The 15,546-nt window shown below is 54.0% G+C and overlaps 1 protein-coding gene across 5 annotated transcripts in view; it reads right to left on the bottom strand.

The window, feature by feature from the left end:
- The window catches only part of AMZ1 (archaelysin family metallopeptidase 1), a 36,624-nt gene extending 25,026 nt beyond the window's left edge, over positions 1 to 11,598 (bottom strand). Inside the window, exon 1 of one of the 5 annotated variants that reach the window (XM_067705374.1) lies at positions 9,018 to 11,598. The gene's annotated coding sequence lies outside the window, so the exon portion shown is untranslated. The other 4 variants (XM_067705378.1, XM_067705377.1, XM_067705373.1 and 1 more) reach the window with 4 other exon arrangements.
- Between the last annotated feature and the right edge of the window lie 3,948 nt (positions 11,599 to 15,546).

The following is a 15,546-nucleotide window of genomic DNA, read 5'->3' as shown; positions in this document are numbered from 1 at the left end:
CTTCCCGTGCCTGGCCCTGGGCTCTCCCACAGCCTGTTTGCTCCCATCGCCAGGACGCAAAACAGCCCGCAGGTCGCCCTCCCGTGGGGAGCAGAAGGCCAGGAGGGGTTCCCGAGCCCCTTCCCTCGCCCGGCTCCCCTCTGCGGGCCCAGGCCGGGAAGTCTCGACTCTGGCGCGGAGCACAGAGCGCGGCACTGCACCAAACACTCCTCGGCACACCGGTCCCCGACACCCCACCTCCCGCTCCAGCGCGCCCTCCGTGTCCGCGTGCACCCCGCGCCCGAGCGCGCCTGCCGCCGCCAGGGCGTCCTCGGGGCTTGCGCGGCTGGACTCGGCGCTGCGGCGCGGCCAAGGCGTCCCGACCCGGGCCCTGCGCCCCGCTCGGTTCGGGGCACCGGCGTCGTCCCACCCAGCCCGCCGGTCTCCTCTCGGTCCCCGCCCTGGGTCCCCGCGCCCCTCGGCCTCCCCGCCGCACCCCTACCTCGCAGCCCCGGTCCTCCTCGCCGCGCGCCCGGGTCCTCCCCCGCACCCTCCGTCCTGCGGGCCGCGCACTCCGGTTCCTCCCCACCGTGCGCCCCCCCGTCCTCCCCGCTGCGCCCCTACCTCGCAGTTTGCGCCCTCGGGAGCCGGCAGAGGCGGTGCCAGGCGGGGGGGCAGCGTGGGCACGCGGCGTGGGCCACGGAAATCGGGGAGGTCTCCGCGTGACGTCAGCACCGAGGGGCCGGGACCGAGGCGGGACCCGGCGGAAAGTGTAACGCGCCGCCTGGCCGTGGGCGCCACACCCCCTCCTGCTGCTATGGGTGCATCACGCGCGGGCCACCAGTGGGCAGAGTGCTGGCAGGAGTCCCCGGTCCTCAGACATGAGCTCTGACCTCTGCCAACTCCTTGTAAAGCGCGCTGGCGACGCCCCTGACCCTCCCAGAAACACCTGGGGTAGAGGCGGGGCCTGAGACGCTAAAGCCAAAGCAGGTGAGAGAGGGAAAGCGGCGCTGCCCAGGTGAGAGAGGGAAAGCGGTGCTGCCCAGCTAAGGCCCTCAGGTCATACAGGTAACGAGAGCTGCCCAGGAAAGGGGCTGGCATCAGGGTCACCTCAGCACTGTGCGGGCACAGCTCCAGCACATGACACACAGCCCAGCCCTGTCGTCACTGGTTCCCCGGGAACTTCCCCTTCATTTGGCGGCCTCCCTATTAAGATGTAGTAATGATCTTCTTAGAAGTGTTTATACGCCAGGCACAATATACTAAATGCTTTACACGTGCTATCTCAAGTCTGGGAGGTAACTGTCCTTTTTGTCCCCATTTCACAGATGAATCTCTGAGGAGGCAGGGGAAGTGACAGGCCCGTCCAGACGGCAGGGCCGGGGCTGAGGACCCCCAGCGCCGGTGAGGGCTCTCGGCCAGGGGAGCAGCACGGGCTCTGTGCTCGGCACAGGCTTGCAGCACGAACGCCGTGGGTCCTCAGAGAGGGTCCAGGCGGCCTTTATCCCCAGAGATGAAAGGCGGGCAGCCCTTGTCCACGGAGCTCCTACCACACGCTGTCTCTGGGTCCCCGTGTCCCCTGAGAAGGGCCCTGTGCTCCTGCCACCACGCTGCAAGGCCATCAGCCTGTGGCCCGCCTGCCATGTCTCCCGCCTCGAAGTCAGGATTTCGCTGTGCAGCTCCCTGGGGGCCGGCACGGCCGCGGGGACATCCCCACGTGGCGGGGCTGCTGCTGACGGAGGTGGAGGCGTTTGGCCCTCTGAGCCGCACCGTGCTCCTCTAGAGCAGCGTCCATCAGCTGCTGAGATACAGAGGGACGTGCCTGGGCCCTAGGAGGCTCGGCGGCCTCTGTGCTTTTCATCGTTCTCCTCAGGCCGCCGAGCGAGGGCAGGGGCAGCTGCTCAGGGTTCCCTCCTTCCTCCTCTCCACAGCTCAGCGCGGGGACCCACGGTGCACGGGGCCCTGTCCTGTGTCCTCACTCCTGACAGAGCATGCGGTTCAGGCCACAGGCCCCGTGGCCTTTCCTGCACCCCCTACACGGCTCCCCTTTCATCGGCACAGAGCCCAGGACCCCAGTGCAGAGGGGGAAGGTCTAGAAGGCAGGGTTGCGGGGGCTTCCTGAGAGCTGGAAGCTGCCCGAGTCTCTGTGACCCTGAGTGCCTTTCAGGGGGTTTCTGCTGTGCACCGCCCCCAGAAAACCTTGCCCGAGGACAGTCCTGTCTGGGAGGATTTTGCAAGGACTTCCCAGCAGCCCAGGGAGGTGTAAGAAGCGCCCGGGGCCACAGGGTCAGTGGTCAAACATCTGGGCTCTGGATCAGCTACTCAAGCTGCTGGACCAGGAAGAGTCACCCCTCGTCTTTGAGCTGTTTGCTCACAAGGTGTCAGTGATCCCTGTGGTGTCTGTGGAACCGGGCGGAGCGACGGGGGGGACCATGTTGGTCCCCATCTGACTGACACTCAGCCGCTCTCAGGCCACCTGCCCTGGAAGCGTTGGTCTGGGGAGCCCCGAGAGAGCCCCAGAACGCCTCCAGGCTGCCCATCCCAGAGGGAAGTGGGCAGTGCTCCAGCCATGAGTCACCTTGTCCCCTCCCGGGCTCTGGCCTGGTCCCACAGCAGAGAAGGCCTGGCACCGCCCACCCTCCCCCCAACCCCGCCCCCCGGTCTGCTCCCCATCGAGCTTCCCTAAGCAAGGGAGACTAGACAGCCCGCTGCTCCCTCCCCAGCCCCAGGGTCATCAGGCCTTCCTGACAGTGCACTGATGTCCCGAGACGTACAGGTGGGCCGGCCGTTACAGGCAGATGCACAGAGCAGAGTGAGGGTCCCATCACCCACACAAGCTGAGCCGCGTGTTTCACCCCTGGTTTCCTCCCATCTGTGAGACCCAGGCAGACGGCTGTTAATTCAACAGCTGCTATTCTGGGTCCCGACTCTCCACTGGGCTCCAGGTTAGGACCAAGGAGGCGCAGTGAACAGGTGAGGCGGGGGACAGGCACCCCATGTCACGCCAGGGTCCCCTGGGTGGCTGGGAAGAATCTCCCGCCTCCTGGAGAAGCTTCCCCTGCACTCTGGGAGGTGAGGAACTGCCTGCCCGGCTTCCGTGAGGTCTCTGTCCCACTAGGGTCCTGTCTTGGGGGACAGGGCAGAGGGAGAGTCAGCCAGAGGGAGGGAGGGCTCAGTCTCAGGACATGCGCCTTGAGTGAGGGCCATTTGTCCCATCTCCAGGTCACAGTGGCTGGTCAGCATACTCCTGTCCAGTCCCCACAGCCAGCGGGATGAGGACGGTGCTCCTCCGCCCGGTGCCCCAAGACGGGAGAGGACCCCCAGCACAGGGAGGAGCCCGGCCATGAGGGCCGGCATTATCGCTCCGGCCCCAACGGGGAGACTTCCTCCAGCTGCCCTTTGCCTCTTTGGAACCCTTTATGATAAGGGCTTCCTTTGAGCCGAACGCTACCCCAGCTCTGGGCTGCCAGCTTCCAGGCCTTCCCGGCAGGGCCGCCCACCCCTGCCTGCCCAGCCTCATTCAGGAGAAATGCCCCCACGGATGGCTGAGGGATGTGTCACCGTCATCCCTGGCACTGCAAGGGAATTCTGTTTAAGCCTTAAGAAATGATGCCACAACAATAGATGTCCATTGTAGAAGATTTGGAAAATTCTAAAAAACTTAAAAAAAAAGAAAGATCCCATAATCCAAGCATCAGGAGGTCACCTCTCTGCCTTTTTGTCAGACATCCTTCAAATAATTTTTCTCTCAACATGTAAATACAGTATTCTGTTCTGCCGGAGGCTTTGTCACATGACACCCTTCCCGGTCAATAGCCCAGAACTGGCGTCCTCATTGTGTTGTCTGCACTGTTTTGTTTCATGGAGGATTCACCTGGCTTGTGACACTTCGGGTTTTCCCAGTTTCTCACTATTTTACATGATATATATTATAAAAAATAATATATATATTATGTAAAATAATGTATATATATAATATAAATAGTATATCTATATCTGTATCTATATCTATATCACTGTGATAATCTTGTTTTCATAAATCTTTGTTACACAGGTTTCTGATCTTCCCCCCTTAGGATAAATTCCTGCAGATTGCGGGTCACAAGCCTACACTTTTTTTTTTTTTTTTTTTGCGGTAAGTGGGCCTCTCACTGCTGTGGCCTCTCCTGTTGCGGAGCACAGGCTCCGGACGCGCAGGCTCAGCGGCCATGGCTCACGGGCCCAGCCGCTCCGCGGCATGTGGGATCTTCCCGGACCAGGGCACGAACCCGCGTCCCCTGCATCGGCAGGCGGACTCTCAACCACTGCGACACCAGGGAAGCCCAGGCCTACACTTTTAACACGTGTAGCTACCAGGATTTTCCGATTTATTACTGTGGGGGACCGAGAACTCGGAACCTGAGAAGTGCTTGGTGTTCTGTCCCGAAACTGGTTATTACACAGAAGGCGTGGGATACCCACCTCCCCACCTGCCCCATCCCTGGTGTGGCCAGGAAGAGACAGGAACTGGAAGAGTAATTACCTATCAAGCCTGGGGTGACATCTCCTTTCAGCTGCCCAGTTAGCACATGAAGTTGGAAATCCAGGCGAGCCCCCTGTTCACCCAGAAGGATCCCCGCCCTAAGTTGGGGGATGCCTAGTGCCAGGGCCCCCAGAAAGGAGAGGCGGCCTACGGACCCAGCCCAGGGCCAGATGAGGCTTCAGGCAGCCAGTGGCCAGGCAGTCCATCCCCTGCACACGGGACACGTGCATCTCAGACCCCAGACCTCTCTAGTGAAGCCACCTCGCTACAGCCAGCTCTAGAAATGGGCAGTGATACGGGGTCTCCTGTCCCTTCAGCCCAATGAGAAGGTGCCACACCCCATTGCACCTCAGTTTCCCCGCAGTTGAACAGAGGCCCCCAAAAGATGTGCCCACCCAGGCCCCCAGAATGGGATCTTATTTGGAATAATGGTCTTTGCAGATGTAATTACGGTAAGAACCTCAAGATGAGATCATCCTGGCCTGTGGTGGGCCCTAAATCCAATGGCGGACAACAGTGAGGTACCACCTCTCACAGGTCAGAACAGCCATCATCAGAAAGTCTACAAATAATAAATGCTGGAGAGGGTGTGGGGAAAGGGGAAACCTCCTACACTGTGGGTGGGAATGTAAATTGGTGCAACCAATATGGAGAATAGCGTGGAGGTTCCTCAGAAAACTAAAAATAGAACTACCATATGATCCTGCAATCCCACTCCCAGGCATATATTCAGACAAAACTGTAATTCGAAAAGATACGTGCACCTCTATGTTCATAGCAGCACTATTCACGATAGTCGAGATGTGGAAACAACCTAAGTGTCCATCGACAGATGAATGGATAAAGAAGATATGTGTATATACACACACAATGGAATATTACTCAGCCATTAAAAAAAATGAAATAATGCCATTTGCAGCAACATGGATGGACCTAGAGATTATCATACTAGGCGAAGTAAGTCAGAAAGAGAAAGACAAATACCATATGATATCACTTATATGTGGAATCTAAAATAAGACACAAATGAACCTATCTACAAAACAGACTCACAAATACAGAGAACAGACTTGTGGTTGCCATGGGGGAGGGAGGTGGGGGAGGGAAGGATTGGGAGTTTGGGATTAGCAGATGCAAACTAGTACGTATAGGATGAGTAAACAACAAGGTCCTACTGTACAGCTCAGGGAACTATATTCAATGTCCTGTAATAAACCATAATGGAAACGAATATGAAAAAGAATATATATATGTATAACTGACTAGGCTATACAGCAGAAATTAACACAGCGTTGTAAATCAAGTACAATTCAATAAAATGTGTTTTAAAAGATAAAAGTTTAAAATATAAATAAATAAATCAATCCAGTCGGGGGGGGGCATCCTAAGAGACAGAAGAGGAGAGACACAGAGGGAGGAAAGCCAGGTGACACCAGAGGCAGACGTGGAGGATGTGGCCACAAGCCAAGAGACCCCAGAGCCACCCGAAGCTGAAAGAGGCAGGAAGGATCCTCCCTGGAACCTCTGGAAGGAGGGTGGCCCTGCCAACACCTTGATTTTGGACTTCCAGCCACTAGAAATTTATTTAAGAAAATTAATTTCTGTTGTTTTAAGCTCCTCCCCTCCCCTGCCGCTCCGTTTACAGTCATTTGTTACGGCAGCCTCAGGAATCTAATGCAAGTTGGAAAATAAGAAAATGCTTCATATGGTTGTTATACGGGTCAGGAAAACATCCAGAATGTTGTCAGCACTCGGTAGGTCCTCAGAACACGGCAGCCACTCATCCAGCCAACACTTAGACACCCGCCGTGTGCCAGGTGCTGTGCTCGGGGGACACGGCGCTTCCCTTCTGTCCATGGGCGGCAGACAAGGGGGAGAACAGATATCGCGTGCGGGCAGAGGAGGAAGGAGGGGCTGAGGGGCTCGTGCCATGTGAGATGGGCAAGATAATCTGAGCTGCGGTCTCCGGGCAGAGGTAGGGGTCCTGCTGGCCAGAAGGGACAGCATGGGCAGAGGCCTGGACGTCAGGGTGGGCAGGGCCTGTGGGGAGTGGAGTCATCGGTGGTCAGGTGTCAGGAGTGCAGGGCTCCATGCAGCAGGGCTATCTGGGGGAGGTGAGAGCCGGGGAGGGGGCGGGTCAGGGAACCGGAACAAGGCCAAGGGGGCCCAGATGGCCCAAGCAGGGGTTTCCCCACCTTTCACTAGGGCACCTGGGAGCAGTGGGGGGCAGGGGTCAGGCAGGTGACGTTCAGGTGGGAGGTGATGGGGGCTGAGCCAGGGCCCAGGTGGGGGGTCATGGGGAGGACCTCGGACCTGGGGGGCTTGGGGTCTGCTTGGATGGGCAGGGATGCGAGTCGAGGCCTCCCCCAGGTCATGGCCTCCTGGGGAACCACCCAGCAGCCAATCTTAAATTGACTATTTCTTGTTATACAGCAGAAACTAACACAACATTGTAAAGCAATTATACTCCAATAACCATGTTAAATAAATAAAAATATTTTCTCTGTAATAAAGAAGGAAAAAAAAAGAAAGAAAAGAAAAGAAAGGAAAGGAAGGAAAGGAAGGAAGGAAGAAAGAGATCGGTTCCTGAGTGCCAGCCCACACTGGGCGCCCTGGGACCTCACCCGCAGAGCTCAGGGCCGGCTGGGGCTCCCCTCAGGCCTGGGGGACAGAAGCCCCTGGCGTTAGAGGCCGGATGAGTGGGCTTGGCCCGCACCCCAGCAGGAGAACGGCCCTCTTGCGGGCGCGGGATCGAGGTGAGGCGGGGCCCCAGCCTGGCCCAGCCTCTCCTGGCGGCAGCACCGGTCGTCCCCACCGCCCGGGTTCCACAGGCTCAGCAAATGTTGGAGCGGGAATGGGGGTCCTCGGCATCCAGGGGACGGACCCCCCTCTTTGCATCTGCGTCTGTCTCCACCTCCTGGGCATCTTGCTCCCTCCCTCTGCCTCGTTCTCTTCCCCACTGTGGTTTGTGCGGTCAGCGGACCAGAGAGGACCCCCACGTGCCGCTTCTTGAACGGAAACAGAGAAGCGGGCCGGGGCCTCTGAGACATCTCCCGGAGCACACACGCTCTCCTCGGGATGTGCCCCACGCCTAGCGACACCCGTCCCGGCAGGTCAGCCTGCACTCTGGGCACCTGAAGACGTTCCCCTCGTACCTGCGTGCCGCCCATTTGGGCTGTGGGCAGCCACAGTCCCTGCATGTGGTCCCCAACAACAACAACAGCAGCTCCATCCTCAGGTGCCCAGAGCAGGGCAGTCGCAGGCGGTTCCAGGACTGAGCCTGCATCCTGCTCAGCCGTGACAGCGGTGACTCCAGACAGACTGGCTGCCTCCCCTCCTGCCCCCCATTCCCTCGACCGTAGGACGTGGCCATCCCACCCCCACCTGGGTGGTCATAGGGGCTGACGGGATCAGCCAGGACGAGGGCATCGTGGGGAGGAATGCCATCAGCGTTCTGGAAGATTCCTGACCTCAAGGCACCCTGCCTGGCACAAGTGGCCCAGCTCGTGTGTGGTGGACACAGGGGTCTCGAAGGCTCAGGCTGTGGTGATCTGGCCAGGGGACCCACCTGAGGCCACAGCACTGGGATTTGGGATGTTCTCACTCCCAGAGATGACCTGCCCCTGCTTGCCCCACTAGAGAGACCCGGGGAGGCCCAGCATCTAGTGGGAGCAGACCCCTAGGTGGTGGGCTGTCCTGGGCAGGCCTGTGAGGAGACAGGGCCCTGGCCACACCAAACCCTGCCTGAGGGGGTCCCAGCTTTGCAGCCGGTTTGAGTCCTCAGAACCCATGATCCAGAAGCTTCTGCAAGCAGGCACAGGAGTGGGGGGAGGGTGGTCAGGGAAGGCGATGCGGGGAGGGTCCCAGGTGGAGGCAGAGTCGGCCTGAAGAGGCCAGGCTGCATCTGGTCAGCCGCTGGAATCTCTCTCGACTGCCCACAGCCCCAGGCCAGGCACCTGGCCTCACCTGGATGACGGCTCAGGCCTCCCGTGGCCCCTTCCAAGCCACACATCCAGAGCCAGGTGAAGCCACGTGGGCACAGAAGCCTTTCAAGGACTCCCCTTGCTCTTAGGTTGAAGCCCAACCTTCCCACGGAGCCCGTGAGGGCCCTGGCCACCCACCCATCACACCACATCCTTACCAGCTGTCAGCCGCCCCGGCTCTGTCTGAGCCCCTCACCACCCTTTCTCCCTCTGGGGCTCCTCTACCTAGAAGGTACCTCGGCACCCTGCAACCCCAGCTGGGATTCCCAAATTAGGGTAAGCCCCAACCTCATGGGGGTGCCATAGGGCTCCGGCTCCCCCCACCCCCGGCTGCCCTCCCCATCTGCTCCAGCCCCTCTCCTCTCCTGCCCCATCTCACCTCCAGGTCTCTGCCAGCCAGCCAGGCCCCCACCTGAAGCACCCGTCCCCCTCCCCTTCACAGGGAGGACTCCCTCTGCACACTTAGGTTTCAGGTCCCACGGTTGCTTCTTCCCAGAAGCCCTCCAGTCACACGCTTCCATCGACACGATTACCTGGCCAGTGTCTGTCTTCGGCCCGCAGCTGCACGCTGGGGGTTGTGGGTGTTCCTGGTAGCACCTAGTGCAACGCCCAGCCCATAGTGAGCGCTCAGCCCAGGTGGCTGTGCTGCCACGCGTCACAGCACAGCACGCACGTCCCTGCGCACAGCCAGCATCCCTGCCTGCACGGCACTCCGAGCGCACCCACACGGACACACCTGCCCCCGGCACACACGTGCACACGCGTGCGTGCTCCCACTCCCTCCCAGCACGCGCTGCCCCGAGCACTCACCCCCCCACAGTCACACGCACAGCCAGGCGGCCTTGCTCACGCCGTCCCCCCACCCTCACTCCAACAGGCGCGGAGCTGCTGTTTGCCGCCTCTGCCTGCGGCATGTTTGCCAAGCAGTTTCCATGGCGACACATCTTGGCTCTGATAGGAGCAGTGGAGTGCAGGGAAGACGGCCTCCGTGGAAGGGACGAGACTCGAGGTCTCTGCGTCCTCGGGCTCCCAGGCAGGCAAGGGCGGGTGTTCCCATAAGTGGAGACACCACCCCCACCCCACCCTGAACTAGGCCTGCATCTGAGAAGATGCTCCAGGACTTCTTCTGGGCTACCTGCTCCAGGACGTAAGTCGCTCAGCCATTCAACAAACCTTGTACGCTGGCTACAAAGCTGCCTGAGGAGTAGGCCTGGCTCACAAGAGCCCATGGTCATGTCCTGAGGCTGGACTGTTGTCCCACTGCCCAGCTGAGAGCCCATCCCAGACAGGTCATTGGCTCCCTGAGCACCAAGGCCTAGCCGCCCACCTTCTGCCCACGTGGGGCAAGGACGCTGGGCTCCCCCTCTGTAGATCAATTGCAAAAGCAACCCTGATTCTGCAACCCTCCCTGAACCATCATTCCCTTTGCTGCAACTCCTGTGAAGTAGGGGAGCCTCTTCCCCACCCTTGAATCTGAGCTTGCCCTGTAATTTGCTTTGGTTAATAAAAGGTGACAGAGTGACGCTATGCCAGTTCTGAACTTAGGCCTCAAGGATGACGTGCTTCCGCCTGCTCTCTCATGGGCTAGTCTGCTGGAAGGTGAGAGAACATATGGGTCATCCTAGCTGAGCCCACTCTAGACCAGCTACCCCCCAGCGAACCCACCACAGATGCAAGAGAGCAAGCCCAGAGCAACAGTCCTGCCAGGTTAGCCTGCAGACCCTTCAGAAACAATAAAATGTTGTTTTGTTACTGACCTGAGATTGTTTGTTACACAGCAATAGCTAACAGATACACCCTCCTCCAAGGGCCCTGGCCAGCAGCCACCCAACCTCATGCAATCAGCACATGCTGAGTGCCCTACAAGCTCCCCCAACATGCTGAGGGCTGGGCTGGAGCACGTGAGCTGTACACAGATCTGCTGTGTGCCAGCCTTGTGCTGGAACCTACGGAGGGAGATGACCACCTCTGCCTTCTAGGAGTCTGCAGCACTGAGACGGCAGCTTTATGGGGCCCCCCTTACAGGTGGGAGAGGCTAGGTGACCTGCCCAAGGCCTGTCACAGGCAGGAGCAGGTGAGCATGGCCACAGAACCTGGCTGGGTCAGAGCTTTCTGCTTTTCTCCTCTTGGACACCTGTTTGGAAACACTTTACTTCCTGGGTAACTGCACCTATTAGGTCATTATTGGAGTGATTTTTCAGTCCCTATTCACTAAGGACTGTTGATCAGTGTTACTGCCCGCTGGGGCATCTGAGGGGCAGGGCCCCCTCCCTCCCTGAGCTGAGAGCCAGGGCCCCTCTTACAGGGGCCTGTATATGAGTCATCCAATTTCCCCCACTCTCTTGTCAGCACTTCAGTGTTCCTAAACTGATGGTTTTAAGTACTTTACCCAGCACTTCTCATTGTTTTCAGTGAGACGGCTGGCCCAGATAATCTAGCCTGCTTCCACTGGGAAAACATATCTGCATGGCAACAGTGCTGGCATACAGCTGCTGCACCTTGGTCAGGCACACCAACCAAAGCTCATTCTGTGACCTCACGGGGTAAAGGGACAGAAGTCAGGGCCAGTCCTGTCCAAGTGGGGAGTATCACAGAACACCCAGCAGACCTTCAACTGAAAACCTGGAGGAGGAGAGCAAGATGGCACAGGAGGGGGACACGGAGCTCACCTCCCAGCATGAACACGTCAGAAACACAGCTACATGAGGAGCAATTCCCACTGAAAGCAAACTGGAGACTGGCAGAGACTCCTGTGCTACCAAGGCTGTGAGAAAGATGCGTACGGACTCGGGAAGGAAGGGAAGAAAAGCGATCACGTCAGGGCTCGTGCCCCTGGGAGGGGACACAGAGGAGGAGGGGGATTGCATGGGCTTGGAGCTCCTCCCTGGGGAGTGAGTGGTTCAGACCACATATTGGGGCACCCCAGCCTTGAGGATCAACACCGAGAGAATGAGTCACCATGGCTGGTTTGAACACCAGTGGGACTAACGGCAGGGCTGTACGAAGCCCAGACTCCACTCGTGAGGCGTGGGCGCCGGCTTGCTTACTCCTGGAATAAGGCGGAGGAAGCAGATGAAGCCTGCCCGGGGCTCTGGCTGCTTGCCCGGGATCGCCCCAGCCCCGCCCCAGCCCCCGCCCTAGCACAAGCTGCAGCCCCTGCCCCAGCACACGGCCCAGCCCCCGCCCCCCACCCGAGCTGAGCACCTGCTCCGGCCCCTCTTGCTCCAGCACTGCTTCCCCTTTGGGGGCAAAGATGCCGCTGCTGGGAGCGGGGAGAGCGCACACTTGGAAAAGAACCAGCTTGGACCCGACCCTCAGGACAGCTGCTCCAGCAAACTGGGACCCGCCCTGACAGGGCAGTCATGGCCACTGAACAGACGAGAAGCTCCAGCTCACACCTGGCTCTGGCTCCAGCCCCTTGACATCTCCAGCCACACCCCCTACCAAGGCGACAGCTGCCAGCACAGCCTGGGGGAAGACATGACTCTTGCCCACTTCAGCTCCAGCTCTCCCAGCAAAGCCAACGGGCACATGCAGACCGTACAGGGATGCTCCCACATGGGGACATGCCTTAAAGACTGGGATAGGTAACTGCTTCACCTAATTTCAAAGACATAGAAAACTAAGCAAAATGAGAAGACAGAGGAATGTGTTTGAAATGAAAGAACAAGAAAAAAACTAAAATAACAACTAATCAAACAGAGACAAATAACTTACCAGATAAAGAGTTCAAAGCATTAGTGATAAGAATGTTAACTGATCTGGGGAAAAAAATAAATGAATGCAGTCAAAATTTTAACAAGAAACCAGAAAATAGAAAAAGAAAACAGTCAGAACTGAAGAATACTATAAAGAAAATGAAAAACACACACAGAAGGAATTAATAGCAGACTAGGTGATAACAGAAGAATGCATAAATGATGTGAAAGATAGAATAATGGAAATCACCCAATCAGAACAGCAAAAAGAAAAACACATTAAAAAAAAAAAAAGAGAACAGTTTAAGGGACCTTTGGGACATCAAACATACTAACATTTGCATTAAAGGAGTCCCAGAAGGAGACTTGAGTTGAAAATGTATTTGATGAAATTATGGCTGAAATCTTCCTGAACCTGAAAAAGGAAACAGATATCCAGGTACAGGAATCACAGAGAGTCCCAAACAAGATGAACCCAAAGAAACCCACACCAAGACATATCGTAATTAAAATGGTAAAAGTTAAAGAAAGAATTCTAAAGGCAGCAAGAGAAAAAAAAAAGTCACACACAAGGGAATCCCTATAAGGCTATCAGCTGATTTTTCTGCAGAAACTTTGAAAAGCCAGAAGGGAGTGAAAGAGAAGTAAAGAACTCAGAAAAGCAAAAGCTAAGAGTTCATCAATACTAAACCAACCCCCCCAAAATGTTAAAGGGTCTTTTCTACGTGGAAAAGAAAAGGTTACAACAAGAAGAATCTATAGGAAGAAAAAATCCTACTAGTAAAGGCAAATACATAGAAAAGGCTGTGGATCAACCAATTAAATAAGATAGTATGAAGAGGGGACTTCCCTGGTTGGGAGTCTGCCTGCCAATGCAGGGGACACAGGTTCGATCCCTGGTCCAGGAAGATCCCACATGCTGCGGAGCAACTAAGCCTGTGTGCCACAACTGCTGAGCCTGCGCTCTAGAACCCATGAGCCACAACTACTGAGCCCGTGTGCCACGGCTGCTGAGGCCTGTGCACCTAGGGCCCGTGCTCCTCAACAAGAGAATCCACCACAATGAGAGGCCCACGCACCGCAACGAGGAGTGGTCCCTGCTCACCGCAACTAGAGAGAGCCTGCGCACAGCAGCAAGGACCCAACGCAGCCATAAATAAATAAACAAATAAGTTTATAAAAAGGATAGTATGAAGATTAAAAACAAAAAAATTATAAAATCAACTATAACTACAGTAAACAGTTAAGGAATAAACATGAAGATGTAAAATATGACATCAAAAACATAAAACGTGGGGGAGAAGAGTGAAAAACAGATCTTTTAGAATGTGTTTGAACTTAAATGACTATCATTTTAAAACAAGTAGATAACGTTATAGGTCAACATATATGAATACCATGGTAACCACAAATCAAAACCTACAATATATACACAAAAACGACAAAGAAAGGAACACAAACATACCACCAAAGAAAATCATCAAACCACAAGGGAAGCTACTAAGAGAAGAAGAACAGAACAGAGAACAACTACAAAAACAACCAGAGAACAAGTAACAAAATAGTAATAAGTACATACCTACCAATAATCACTTTAAATGTCAATGGACTAAATGCTCCAATCAAAAGACTTAGGGTAGCTGACTGGATTTAAAAAAAGACCCTTCTATACGCTGCTCATGAGAGACTCATTTCAGAGTTAAAAATACACACAGACTGAAAGTGAGGGGATGGAAAAAGATATTTCACACAAATGGAAATGACAAGAAAATTAGGGTAGCAATACTTATATCAGACAAAATAGACTTTAAAACAAAGTCTATAACAAAAGACAAAGAAGGGCATTATATAATGTTAAAGGGATCACTACCAGAATAGGATATAACATTTGTTAACATATATGCACCTAAGTATATAATGCAACTACTAACAGACATAAAAGGAGAAATTGACAATAATATAATAACAGTAGTAGACTTTAATACCCACTGACATTAATGGACAGTCATCCATACAAAACAATCAATAAGGACACAGTGGTCTTCAATGACACATCAGTTGGACTTAATAGATATCTACAGACATTCCACCCAAAAACAGAAGAATACACATTCTTTTCAAGTGCACATGGAATGTTCTCCAGCCTAGATCACATCCTAGGCCACAAAAAAAGTCTCAACAAATTTAAGAGGATAGAAACTATATCAAGCACTTTTTTCCCAGTCACAATGGTAAGAAAACAGAAATCAGTTACAGGAAGAAAAATGGGAAAAACACAAACACGTGGAGACTAAACAATACGCTACTAAAAAACCTATGGGTCAATGAAGAAATCACAGAAAATCAGAAAATATCTCGAGACAAATGAAAATAAAAACACAAATGTAAGCAGTTCTAAGAGGGAAGTTTATAGTGGTACAGGCTATATCAAGAAATAAGAAAAATATCAAGTAAACAAGCTAACCTACCATCTAAAGAAATTTAAAAAGAAGCACAAAGCCCAAAGTCAGCAGGAGGGAAATAATAAGGATCAGAGAGAAAATAAATACAACAGAGATTTTTAAAATAAATAGAAAAGATCAATGAAACCCACAACTGTTTTTTTAAAAAGATAAACAAAATTGATAAGCCTTTAGCCAGGCTCATGAAGAAAAAAAGAGAAGACCCAAATAACAAAATAAGAAATGAAAGAGGGGAAATAACAACCGGTATCACAGAGATACAAAGATTCGTAAGAGAATACTAAGAACAGTTATATGTCAACAACTTAGACAACCTAGGAAAAAAAGGATAAATTTCTAGAAACATACAGTCTTCCAAGACTGAATCAGGAAGAAACAGACAACATGAACAAACCAATCACTAGTAATGAAACTGAATTTGTAATTGAAAACAAAAACAAAAACAAAAAACTCTCAGCAAACAAAAGTCCAGGACTGGACAGCTTCAGAAGGGAATCCTACCAAACATATAAAGAAGAGCTAATAACTATCCTTTTCAAACTATTCCAAAAGATTGAAGAGGAGGAAACACTCTCAAATTCATTCTATGAGGCCACCATTACCCTGATAACAAAACCAAAGACACTACCAAGAAAAGAAAGAAGGAAGGGAGGAAGGGAGGAAGGGAGGAAGGGAGGGAGGGAGGGAGAGAGGGAGGGAGGGAGAGAGGGAGAGAGAGAGGGAGGGAGGGAGGGAGGGAGGAAAAAAGAAAATCTCTGAAGAGTACAGATGCAAAAATCCTCAACAAAATATTAGCAAACCAAATTCAACAATATATATATAAAAAGGATCATACACCATGATCAAGTAGGATTTATTCCAGGGGTTCAAGGATGGTTCAATACCTGCAAATCAACCAATGT

Source organism: Pseudorca crassidens, chromosome 15 (assembly GCF_039906515.1).
Source record: "Pseudorca crassidens isolate mPseCra1 chromosome 15, mPseCra1.hap1, whole genome shotgun sequence".
In the NCBI taxonomy this organism is placed as follows: Eukaryota; Metazoa; Chordata; class Mammalia; order Artiodactyla; family Delphinidae; genus Pseudorca; species Pseudorca crassidens.
The sequence above is the reverse complement of the archived record's forward strand: the minus strand, read 5'-3'. Positions and strand labels throughout refer to the sequence as shown.